The sequence below is a fragment of the Stegodyphus dumicola genome, chromosome 9 (assembly GCF_044657685.1).
Source record: "Stegodyphus dumicola isolate Sdum_Otavi_A_Nest chromosome 9, ASM4465768v1".
In the NCBI taxonomy this organism is placed as follows: domain Eukaryota; kingdom Metazoa; phylum Arthropoda; class Arachnida; order Araneae; family Eresidae; genus Stegodyphus; species Stegodyphus dumicola.
This window is the reverse complement of record NC_140776.1, coordinates 31,572,795-31,586,897: the sequence shown is the minus strand read 5'-3', so window position 1 is coordinate 31,586,897 and position 14,103 is coordinate 31,572,795. Positions and strand designations below refer to the sequence as shown.

The 14,103-nt window shown below is 31.6% G+C and overlaps 1 protein-coding gene across 1 annotated transcript in view; it reads right to left on the bottom strand.

Moving 5' to 3' along the window:
• Window positions 1-14,103, bottom strand: part of LOC118181428 (cell adhesion molecule Dscam1-like) — a 666,362-nt gene that overhangs the window by 594,692 nt on the left and 57,567 nt on the right. The gene's annotated exons all lie outside the window — the stretch shown is intronic.

Sequence of the window (14,103 nt, the reverse complement as noted above, 5' to 3'; positions counted from 1 at the left end):
TTTTTTTTTTTTTACTATAATCGTTTCCTTTAAATCCAATATACATTCTGCTAACAAAAATAGCTTTCAGAAATAAGCATTTTATCAGGTGGATCCGTGAACCTACCTTTATTCTAAAAGGAAGGACAAAGTTGTATTTTATTTATACACAATATGTTTTGGCATTTAAAACTTAGGTCATTTAGTGGAATGGCTTCAAATTATTCCATTTTCTTCATATGGTGCAAAAATATTAATTTTTGCGGAATAGCTAATATGAATAATTCCAAGTGAGTAAACTTATTTCAAATATAATGAGTTTTGCAAATGCAACATCTGCAAATTTTCTGGCATTCTGCACTTGCTGATTCTGTTAGTTTAAAGTATTTAACTGGGAAATTAAAAAAAGTAATAAACAAATTTATTCAAGCGCATAGTTTTGCTTTAAGAATTTCACAGTTTAAACTGCAAAACAGTTTTTCTGGAAAGATGAATATTTTCAGCTATGAACCAACTTAATCGGAATACAAATAAGAAAGTATAAATTATTTTGGACAACTGTTGACAGTATCAGTGCATAAAGTTGGCTTATTTCAATTCTGAAGTAAAATAATGTAAAATTAAATGAATCTTTAAGCAATCCTTAATGATTAATATTAAATGGAAATTTTTATAGTAATTTTTCATCAATTTGTAATGCACAGATTGAAATATTTCCACACAAACATTATTTTTCTCTCTTTTCTTTCTAAAATTTATAAGATGTACAAATTAGTTTAAATAGTTATGATTTATTGCATTAAATCTTAAGAAAAATCTATCTCAAAATTTTATGCAGTTGTTTACTCTTGTTTTCAGATTACAATGTTGCTTTCATTGTAAACCTTGCACAAAAAAAGGGGGAACAGTTCTATATCTCCCGTTCTACAGGACCGAATGTCTAAATTTAACTTTAGTTTTCCATGACTCAGAAATCGAGACTTAGGATATATATTAGATTTGTATATGGCATTGTTCTAACATAAGTATTTTGACAACAAATTGAACTTTTACGGAAATAGCATACCGATGTTTACAAGGTAAGAAAGGACTCTTATTATTTTTGTTCTTCGATAACTCATACACGTAGGTATGTTTTCGGCCAAAAATTCGGCTACGAATTTTTAGTGAATAAGTACGAATTAGGGCTCCTATAAACATCTTTTAACTATTTTTATAATGATGCGTGTCTCCCTGTTTGTATGCGTGTAATGACTGTTTTGTTCATGGTCACTCTGATATCAAACTTCCAAAACCTTTTATTTTCTGTATTTCATTATAGGGTTTATATTTATTTTAACTAACATTTATTTAAAGTTTAAGGTATCTTTCCTGTCAAGCCTTTACTTTGCCCTAGAATTGCCAATGCCACAGTATGTAAATTTTAGTAGAACGCGCAGAGTATTCAAATTTTTAGCAGAAGTAATTGAGTTTAAATAGAAGGGAAGCGAGATTGTAAGTTTGCTTCTTGAATCACGAGCGGGAAGGTTGCTTGGTAGAAAGTTTAAGAACCGCGCGTTTCGGCTTGTGTGCCTATTTCGACAGTTCGTTGAATCTTTCAAATTCTTAATCAGAAAGTTAGCTGTATCTTAGAACGCGGTTAAGATAGTTACGATTATAGAGCCTCGTAGATAGTGACTTCGTTAGTTATTCATCCTGTCATTTATTTTTTGTTGTACTTTTCTATTTTTGTTTAACCGCCGGGTCGGCGTAGTTCGTGAGAGTCAAGTGAACGCAACTGTGATTTCTAAAGTGAAATAAAAAGGGAGTTAAACCCTTCTTAAGGGTTTGTGTAATTTCAAGTTCATAGCAGTCACTACTACTGTTGCTGACAAGTTGGGGCCTCCCAACATCACACAGCATTCATATAAATATTTGATTATATTTTAGGTAAATTTGGACAACCGAAAGAGGTTAAGATCACAAAAGCTTTTAATGGAAAACAATGTTAAATTATAATACAAAACCTTTCAATTTTAGTGCTTCAGACTTTTCGATACTCTCAAAGAGATATATTAGATATCTTAGATTTTGGCTAAACCTGGTTACTTTACTTGATAATTAGAACACGCTTTCTGAAATATGTATTTTGAAATAGTCTGAAACTTCTCAAATTTGATAGTTAAAACATATAACTAATTGAGAACATAATATGATATTTATGAACATACATAAATGTATTCGCGTAAATATATTAAATGAAGCGAGAATGCAACATTATGAAGACGAGCTCGTTCAGAAGCAGTTCGAATGTATTAATCCCCAGCCTTAAAGTTTGTGTTCGTTTCATCTTTATGTCTAGTCACGTTTCAAATAAAAGGATGTCGCCATCAAACGTTATTGATATGTTATATTTTAAAATAAATAATACAGCACCTATAAATAATATAGTAAATTGAAATATATGGCAAATAATTAACTGAAAATTATAAAGATATTTAAAAGTTGTGTGATTTCATTGATGAATTCTTATGTGACGTATGATGCGAAGAAACAAATGTTCAATAAATAAAGTTAAAAAAGATACATTAAAAATGTTGGCCATCATTTGAAGAAAACTGAATACTGATATCGTAAACTTAGAAAATGCTGAAAAGGAACTGTATGGCAAAACTTAACACTCTAATGGAAATTCAAAATAGTATAATTCGAAATACCATATGACCAATGGATATATTATGATCGATGCCAAATTTTCCAATCACAGCTTGAGAAAGAATGTGAACATAAGGATATAATTATCACTATCCATTGTATGCGAGAACAGAATAATAAAAATGAGTAGTGTTTATAATTAAATTTGGACACAAAATTCATAAACTTATCAGGTTTTATTTACAAACGATCAAATGAAAGGCATACTTCACTTAACGTTACTAGCTATTCATCTCTTTCCATATTTTAACGCCTTCCTTGTATAATGGTAGCACACCGGAGCGTATTCGAGAGGTCCAGGTTCGAGTCCCAACGAGGGCACCATTTCCCCCACTAGCGGCCGAGCGGTAAACATTTTGTTCGTGGTGAACAAGCGGCTGAACATTAGTAATTCGGTCTGCAGTTCGAATCCTGCAAACGGACTGGCTGCATGAGCGTTTTCGAGGTTCTCCCCATGTGTAAAATGTGTCCAGTTTTTCTTAAAAAGATTCTCCACGAAGGCTTCTCTCTTATAAGGCAGATAGCCCTCGAGGCTTTGCCGTGATCACATATACCAAACCATGTTTTAAAATGGAACTGGTGGGAAGTCATTTACTTGACACATCATATTTTTCTTATATAAATAAGCGGTTGAGTCCAGAGTTGGTATATTTTTAAAGAAATTGTTTGTGTTTAATGATAACGCAACAATTGTGACTGTACTTAGAGACAAAAGTGAGAGGATGAAAACTATTATTGTCCTAACCAAATATGTTTGCTGTTAACTCGAAAAGTAAACTTTTGTTTTTGTGAAAATAATAATTTTCGAAAAACTGGTTGTTCAGTTATTAGTTTAACGAATGGCTGAGTGGCAAAGCCATAGTTAGGATTTACAGTGCTTGGGGGTAAATGAAAATTTTGTGCCCCCTTCTGTGTGTCAAGAATGGGAAACCTTTCATTATAAAATTGCGTAGCATCAGTTTGGCGCCCCCGGGACGCTGCGCCTGGGGACAAATATCCCTCTTTGCCCCACCCTAGCTACGCCGCTACTGAGTGGTTAAGACCTCTGGAGGCTGACTGAGAGTTTGACTCGGGTTCGATGCCAAACGAATAAGCTGGCTGCATATTTGACTTTCGTGGTTTACTCAATACAGATGAATACCAGTCAAATATAGATGATATAAAAGTTTTTCAATAGTCAGTTTTCCTTCTAAAATACTTCAAAAAGGCTTTCCTGTCCCTAAACAAATAGTTCTTGCGTGCTTTACTGTTCGCAAACAACCTGGCATAACTTAACGTCTCGAATATTATTCACTGTTTTGGGAGCTTTCTTATTTATATTTATGTCTACTTTATGTGATAATAAAGAAAGAAGTTCATATACAATTTGAAATAGCTGTGAATTTGTTTATTTCAAAGAATTTAAAAACACGAAATAGAATTTACATTTTGAATATTATTCCTTAAGTTTTTGCATGATAATTGTTTAGCGATGGAAAGGTGGCATGACACTTTTTTTAATAGTTTGACAAATTTTTAATTTAAATAAAAAGGGTTTTCTGCAGAAAACCACAGCAGAGGGTAATTGTTAGGGGTAATATTGTTAGACATTACCTTTCCTAACTTTCAAGAAGCATTAAATCGTAAAATATACATCTTACATTCTCATTTGTATACATGCATCGCCATAATTACTTTTAAATATTAAAGGATATTTGGTGTCTCACATTGATAATAAACTGCTGATTAGAATAAGTCTGATTATATGATTCCATGGATAATAGCAATTCAGAAACTAAAAAGCTACTGTCTTAAATGTAATAAATTTATCCTTCATAAAACTGCCTTTAAAGGTATAAATGATGAGAAAGCTTTTGTGCTTATTTATAGATGTGTTAATAATTACAAAGAATTAAAAGAACTAATTTTACTTATCTATTAATTTTTCGAAAGGAATCTTTATTGCTTTGTGTATGAATCTGAGTAAGACAAAAGATTGTTTCCCTCAAAATTCCCATTTGCGTATATATATTTGCGGCTGGCGGAATGTTAATGAAAACAAAGGCTGATCAGTCCTAGGTGAAAAAACATTTTCATGTATCAAATGTAAATATGAGCAAACTTCACCTTTGAAAAATGGATATAAATTTCTAAAATATCTTATCTATACCTCATAGCATTTGTATCTTCTCTGTTAAAGATATAAATGTCTGTGCACCAACCAAAGTCATAGCGCATACATGCTCATATCTACTAAATGAAGACACAACGAAAAACAATGCTTAGGCTGAATCGGGAGTCATATGGGAAGAGAAAGGCCCCACTAACGCTTTGCCCAACATTGATGTACTCTTAACCAAGCTAAATGAACTCTCTTGTATGCAGAAGTGATCAGAGCGCAAACAGCGATTCTTATTGCAAACAGATGAGATCTTAAATGTCTATGCTAGTCTCTTTAAGGCTGCAGTTCGTCCTCAGGGCACTTTTATGAACGACAATGCTTTTGCATCAATAACCTAGTGGATTATTTTTCCAGAATGTAACAATAATAACTGGATGAGTTGGCATGCTAAATTTCCAGAGCTAAGCCCTTTATAACATGTCTGGAATGCTCATGGGAGGGGAATGGCATCTCACCTTATCCCACTCAGAAACCACCAGCAACAATAACAACGTTGCTGCTGGTATAGGAACGATTGCCCCACGCACTTACGGCTACGTCATATACAATACAAAGTTACATTGCTAGTGTTGTATGACTAGACCATTATTAACATCCTTTGTTGATCAATCCTTGAACCACGGTTTTATATATGCGTCCGCTGGTGAGTTTAATCCATGACCAAGTGTGTATATCATAACTATTGTAAGGTACAAGTACTTGTATTTTGTATTATATCGAACTATATGCATGAAATGTATTTTCTCATACATTATTTGTGTTATGCAGCCGGGGCAACAGGAATGAGAGAAATTTTGGAATATAAAGTGATACGTTTATTTTAGCATCCATCTCACAAGTGTTCCTCCTGTACCTTGAGGGAGAAGCCTTATTTATAGATATGTGTGCATCATGGTGCTCATCCAATCAGCGGTATTAATTGAAATCACGAGGTGACGCTATCTTGTCATCAGGAGTGTTCTTAAGGACTTTATGTAATATGACAGATTTATGAGTTTGCCGATTTGGCGGACGCCAACAGGTTAATATAATTTATAATAAAGAAAGGATTTCGCCAAAATTTAGGAACAAGGATGCAATTTAGGTAAAGAATCGCCAATGCTTTATTAAGTAATATGATTAGAATTTAATTTAATCAGTTGATTAAAAAATATCATTACATGCATACCAGAACTTATTGAAATGTAACCATTAATTCTGGAGGTAATCTATTATACCAGTATACTTATGTTTCTAACACTTTATTTTGCAGAAATTCAAGCACATGATACGAATGCTACCATAAACTTAGTTAGTCAAATTTTAGTCCTGCCTAAATTTATGAATCTCCTATTTAACGAAAAGCACACTATAATGGCATACTTTTAGACATAATATGTTGACACATCTTTTTGTTTTATAAATGGGACCAATGGAATTTTAATATTTTTAAATGCATTTATCGGCAACAAGTTTAAGCATTTCACGTCACATGCATCTCATATTGCAAGTAAATTAGTAAATCATTGAAATTTCTACAAATCAGTCAACTAGTATACTGACATCCTTATTCTGTTTGGAGACCTGGATTTATATTTGAAACGTATATTAAAATTGGTTTCAATGTTTATGTATAGAAAGTCGATTAAAATAACTAACATATTAAATTTAATAGATTAATTGAAAATTATAATAAATAAAAGGTGTGTAATAATACTATTACTTGTTAGATGCTCAAGATATATCAAGTATTGAAACGACAGAAAATATCATGCACTATTATCCTTAACTTCTTTATTTTATTCCATTTCCCGTTAAATTAAGTAATCAAAGTAAAAAAAAAAATCTGAATTCTCAAAACGTTTTGCTACAATTAAACAGTATATATTTAACGAAGTTTTCTTTCCGTTTCTGTAAAACAGTAATGGTAAAAATATTATCAATTGTTGAATGACGCTCCAAAAAGATTCATAAATGAATACAGTAAGATAACATCTCAGGGGTTTGAAATTCAGAATCCTGTTACCCGAACAAAATTTCATGAACACAAGTTCATCATTTTTAAGATCAGACTTTATGTTTTATAACAACAGAAAATTTCATTTAAAATACCTTTAAAAAGCATTAAATAAAAGCTAAGGTATTTTTATTTGAATTAAATTCTAAGATTAAAAACTAAAATACAAAATTTATTCGTTATTGATATTTGATGTCGAAACGCCAGTGCATTTCGATTGTCAAAAGATATCAGAAAGCTTCATATATAATTTTTCATATTAAATATATTTCCAGACACATGACAAAACAAATTTGTTTTTGATGTATTTTCTAAAGAAGCTTCATCTGCGCTTTCAAGAATTTTTAATTTGATTCCAAACATATCTGGATAAAATGCTTGGAGATATTATGGACTGAAAAATGATAATACTGGTATTTCTAAGATATTATTTGAATTTTTGTTGTACATAAATGCACTTATATATCAGATTGCAGGTCTCAGGTAATTCAATTCATAAACGTTGCATGTCAGATTTTAATTCTACATGATTCACAGCTAAAGTATACATCCTAAGTAAATAATATAAAATGAACGTAAGCCAAAGTTTCTATATTAAGCTTTAACTTGACTGTTTTTAGAATCATGGCATTTAATTTACAATTCACAGATAAACCTATTGCCACAATTGAGGAAAATTCTTTTCGAAATTTCTTACCGAAATATTTAAGCGTTTTAAATAGATTATACGAAAATATTTCCAAGAATGCTGATCAGAATAAATTTCGTTTCATTTCAATTGATTTCCTGTAAAACATATTTATTCAAAAAAGAAGACAAAATACTTTTTTTTTTTATAAAAAGTAAAGTGTCTCCTTTCCATTGAAAGGAGAAGATTTCATTAGAACCAGAAAGGCATTTACTACATTCATCTGTTAATAGAAAAAATATCGTTTGTTATGATAAGTGTTCTTACTTCTAATTTCATAAATTATAAAAGATTCTCTGAAAAAGAATCTTGGCAATCATATCTAGAGTAAAAAAAGGATTAAGTTGAAATTCTTGAACTCACTGTTGCTACGCGACACGCTTGGGCTTGTTAATACTGCTACATGCTCTTGAAAAAAGCTTATTTCAAGTGGAATGGGAAGTAAAAGATAAATATACGGTGACCGAGGAAAAACTTTCTTTGTTTATGACTTGAAAAATAATTTCGCCTTTTTATTCGCCTAGCATTTTTTGCAATATCTTTCAACTTGCAAAGGGGAAAAAGTGCGTTCGAGCAAAGAATTATATTCCATGGAAGTATATTCAGTTTTCGTTTTATTTTCATTGAAGACGTTTTGCACAAATTTCTTGCATTATTACATCAAGAATTCTCTGACTGCTCGTCATTCATGTGCGTGACTTATTTTTGTTCATTTCATTACCTACATATTTATACTAATTATGCATGCTGCAGTTAACAAAAATATTGTTGCATGCGTACAGGTTCGTAATAGATTGAAAGCACACAGAATCAATAATAGCTCGATAATTTCTAGCCCAAACGACGTTAGCCCGGAAAGGCTATTAATTTAAAAACAGCATTTCGCGTTGACTCACTTTTAAAATTGTTGCCACCAAATATTATCGCCATATATTTTATTTAAAAAAATCTGATGTATACGCCACATGACTTCCTTGTACGGAATATTAAATTATACGTATTTTTTCTTGCATTTCATTTAAACTTACTGGATTGAATTAAATCTACTTCGCCGTCAGCGCATAAACCACAATAGAATAAATGCATTCTTTAAAATTCACTCTAGTATTTGTTTACCACAGTGACACTCTGGCGCTGCATTCACTTAACAGTATTATATTTCGTTCATATTATAAATCATAATTCAAAAAATTTATATCATTTAAAGAATAGAATTATCTAATCGTTGCCACATGTTCTATTCAAATACTATAATACAGCTAGAATGATGTATAAAAGAAATTAAGCAAACAAAACAAAAAAGAACCAGTTTTTCACAGACGATTGAGTATTTCTCATTCAATTAATTATATTCTCACTTCGCGAGAAAGCAAAAATACATAAAAACTCGAAATATCTATATTAAAAAACACGAAGTAAATCTTAAACACTTATTTCCTCGAAAAAATTGCAGAAAGGTTTAAGCATGATTTAATTGGCAATAATAAATGAATTCGTTATCTTTGTTGTTGCGAAGCTAAGTTTCTCTAGATTGGCAACAAATCCACTAGTATGCTGTTTCAAATGTAAACAAGCAATGGCCGCCATCCAAAAACGTATTAGGCTTAGCGGCATTTAAACAACTTTAAAATTGTTGATAATTCTACAACTGTTGCATACAGATTTACTAAAGGCATAAACACCTTAACCGGAAGATGAAAACAACATAATTCAATCATTTTTAAAGCAAAAAATGTACAATTTACAAACATATAAGAGTAAAGAAACTGAGATCACTGAGCCGGGTAACAGAGTGGATATATATATAAATATATTTATATATGTTTCGTGCGGCGATTGCAACCAAAATACGAGGTGTATATCTACGTGTTTTAGCAGTCCTATATACAAAATTTCAACGTTCTGAGGCTACGCGTTTTTGAGTTATGCGAGATACGTACGTACATACGTTAGTTTAGACGGCACGAAAAATTCACTTCAAAATTCATTTTAAAGCAGTTTGATATTTTTTTTTTTGGAGGAAACGAGTCTTTTATTCTGTCCATACGTACAGATATCACGCAAAAACGTCGTTAAATTGCATTCGATAGCGGTCAAAATGGATATTTTCGTTGAAATATGCTGCCTGAAACTTTTCGCGATTACAATACTTCCTTTTTACTTCGTACAAGGAAGTAAAAACTAAATAGTGAAGAATCTGCATGAATGTATGAATGTTTCTCGCACTGTGAATAAACAATGGTACATAGAACCATCAAATTCTGAATAACGGAGTTTTCCAACCCATCATTGACACTGGAAGCCCGGACATTGAATTTGGATTTCTTTTATTATCCACTTAAAATTTTATAAACCTTTAACGAATTTTTGATTAACATACTCAACAATTTCAAAGCGAGCAATGACAACATATCATGAAAAAAAAACATTTTTATGTCCAGCGCACAAGATTGTGTATCGGATGCTCTAAAGATAAGCTCTTTCGCTGTTTCAAATATTTTGTGATATTGTTTAAATTAATTTTATGTATTTTAAATGCGAAGAACATGGTATTTAATCAATAAAGGTAACACAAACGTTGTAAATAACGCCCTTCTGAACATAATATAAAATCTGAAAGCTTTGAGACATTTTTGTGTTGTAGTTATTGAATTGAATTTTGTGGTTTAAATGCGAAGAACGTGATATTTAGGAAGGTAGCACACAAAACGTTAAAAAATGGCCCCTTTGGGTGTAATATAAAATCTAAAAGCTTTCAGTTTTTTTTTTTTTTTTTTTTTTTTTTTTTTTTTTTTTTTTTGAAAAGGAACACTGTACAGTTATGGAGCTTTCTACATATATACTCGTACGTGTGTTCTCAATATCGCAGAGCACATTCAGAAGTTACGCTTCTTTATATTTCTACTAAGAACTTTATACTTCTACTAAGAACGTTAAAATTTCTTTATATTTCTACTAAGAACGTTAAAACCAACGCAATGCTAAGGGCATCTAAAAAGGAGAAGAGGACTTCTGCTATTGAGACTTCTGCTACGGTGATCTCTCAGTACTCCATACTCACACTGAACTAAACAATAGAGAAACCGGTGTTCTGTCCAGTCTTATATAGTTTTTCCCCCAGCAACATAGAAATCTCTAGTACCTTCTAGCTCTCCAATCACTGGAAGGCATATGAGAGCAGCATGCGGTTACAGTTACATACCTAGATTAAATACATTTATTCAATCACAATATCAAATCAAGTTATACATAGACCGGATTAAAATGTCACCAAATGGGGACCTAGTTTGGCGACTTTTACCGACTGATCGCAAATTTGGCGACAAAAATTAGTTGCCAATTTTGCGAGATATCGACAAAAGTCAACACCGTCGCCAGCTTGAAAATTTCTCGCGAATTTGGCAACATACCATTTACTCATTGCTTAATCAAACCTGACCATATATTGTTATTTTTTGGCAAATCATCTGCTTTCTCAACCATCATATGTTACATTATACAAAATATACAGCAATTCTTCATATAATTTCACTAAAAGTATTTACCTATGTATAAAATTCGTAACACTATTATAAATATTGCAAAATAGGTTACTTCCTGTATTGTACCACAAAAAAGTAAAGAATTACTTTATACATAGCCCAATTAGAATTATTTTCTGAACGAGATATTTCAGAAATTTATTTCCCATGTATTATTTTCAGACACGTAGAAGCTACCTTTGAATCTCCAATGACGGCGTTAACAGTTATTTAAACAAACATCGTGAAATTCTGAAAAAGGCAACTTTCCATTTCCGATGCAGTTTTGTTCATAACTGGATAAATTATCGCTCTGATCATTTTAAAGGAGATCCGAATAAAAAGATATTTCACATTCCAAAATCGTTTGCAATTTCGGAATGTTATTGCTCGTCAAATATAGGAAGAAAAATGCCATTTTGTGGCTTTAAATTTCTTTTCGTAAAGTATCGTAAAGTATTCTTTGATGAATTTTGTGTCTTTTGCTTCGATCTTCGCTACAAAACCATAAATTACACAATTGAGTTCGAGATATGGTCTTCCATGGCTACTATCTTTCAAACTGTTTCGTATTGGACAACAATTTTTGTATCCCTGCCTTCTGATGACACTTGGAAGAGGGCTTTTACGGAGCAGAAAAATGGGAAAATAATAACAAAAATAAGTACCCATCTTCCTTTTCCTTCTGTTTTGGTTTTTGCCCTTTCTATCGGATGTTCAGAAGATACGTTCCACATTCGCTTTTTTTTTAAATCGAAGAGTATCTTTATATTATTATTTTCATTTCTATACAAGGCTTTATATTATTTTTTTTAATTCTATACAAGATTACAAAATATTATTTTTTAATTCTATACAAGAAAATTTCGATATAATTATTCTTATTTAAAATGATAGTTTTGTTTCTATAAATAAATTCAATTAAAATTATTAGATTTATTTACAAATAGCGGAAGTACCCGATACCAGTTAAGTAAGATTGAGAGTAATGCATCTAAAGAGAGAACGATTTCAGTTTGCGATATATAACCCACATAAAAAGTTGATAGAAACTAAACTAATTATCTCTCATTATATCAACAACTATGGCAGCCAGTTTTTAATTATTTTCGTCTTTCTAATCAAATGGTCGTAAAGGCTCAATTTCTATCTAATATTTTACCTATATCCATTTGTTTCTCGGTGTTCCACTACATGGAACACCTAAGTTGAATCACTTTTGAAACCATTAAATTCAACCATAAATGGATAAAAATACCTTTAAAATATACTTAGAACTTCTCTTTTTAAATATTCGATGGCAGCATATCACAAGGAGACCCAGAATTTTCATTTATGATAAGGTATTAAAATCCACTTATTTTCTAGTAATTTTCTACATTTTTTTGGTGATACAAAAAAATTTGTTTGAAAACCGATTTCTGTATAACTTTGATGGCTGTACTCTATATTATTTGTTATATTTTTTTTTTTAATTTTTCATACAAAAAGCATACGCAGAATCATTGAATAAAACAGGGTGTTCCATTAGCGGGAACACTGCGCCTTTAGCGATCTCATGCTATTACGCATCACATCAGTCTTAGGAGAAAACATCTCTTGTATATGTTTTCTGTTTCCTTTATTTTGGGGGAAGGAAATCAAACAAAGCAGTCTTGAGGGGTGAGGTGTGGTTTGTGCTATGAAAGCCCTAATATGGTCCTCTTGAAATTTTTGTGAGTAATTTTCACGCGGGATTTTTATCAGTAGCGCGAGTAATCTTTACTTAGAGCTGCACGAATTTTTTGCTGTCGCATTTTAGTCTCATTTCCGTTTACTATCAATAATTTGTGTAGATATTTGTTTGTGTATGTATATCTTATAGCTTATTTTCTTTACTGTTAGTTTTAATTGTAGTTAATTTTTACTAGCAACAACTGATATGTGTGTCTGTGGCAACGTGGGCTCACCAGACCATTATGTCACGGAGTGCCCCCTAACAGCAGAATGGCACATAAAATTCCCAACTACCAATGTTCTGCCTTTCAAACGCCTTCTCATAAAACATATACGTGGCCACACTGGCGATCTAGGAAATAAAAGGGCTGATTGATTGGCAAAACGAGCTACACATCTTCAAGTAAATACTCCAATGATACTGCCCAAGTCATTTTTCAAGAACAAAAATAGGGATCATACAATACTCAAGTGGAATGAACTATACAGGAATTCTACTACTGCCTCTTTGAGTAAATTATATTTTCCTTCCATTCCTCACAAATTGAATAATAAACACTTTTTCTGCAATTTTGAAGTTACTAAATTTCTAACTGAACATGGTAAATTTAATTAATATTAGAAGAGATTTAGATTATCTAGTACAGAATTGTGTTCATGCAGTTTCGGGGGAGTGCAAAATCTCGAACATTTGTTGTTCTATTGTTCAAAGCTCAAGGAAAGGCGAAAAGAACTCATATCTAGGTTAAAACTCTGTGAATATTACACTTCCTCCCCCTCTTCACGTATTTTTCCAACATAAAATGGCTTTCTCTTTCTTCTGTAACTTTATCTCTTACGTGTCATCTGTGAATTTGTAAGTTTATTTTATTTTGTGTTGTGTTGTTGTATTTATTTGTTTGTTTTTTTTTTACTTACCTCTGTAAGCCCTGTATAATACTATGCGGTTCACAAGGAATTTGAAATTTTCAATTAAAAAAAAAATCTCTACGATTTGAATGCGAGCAGTAGCAACACCTTTCGAAATAAAGCGTTTTTATCTCTATCGCGCAATACTGTTGCCAGTCGGAAAAAGGATTGCGAAAATTGGTGTTTTCAGAGGTTTTAATTAACATCTCGGCTGATTAAAGTCGTACGAAGATGGGAAGAGTCGAACTGGCTTCTCGCAAATTTTTGGAATTAGTAATAATATATTTAATGTTTGTCAATGCTATTTTTATTTCATCGTCAATGCAATTTGTTTCATTATCTATTTCATATTTTGGAAAACTTTATGGAAATGTTTTATTAAAATACTCAACTATTTCCAAGCAAAGAGTTGCAACACTATACGTCCTATATTTTTGTC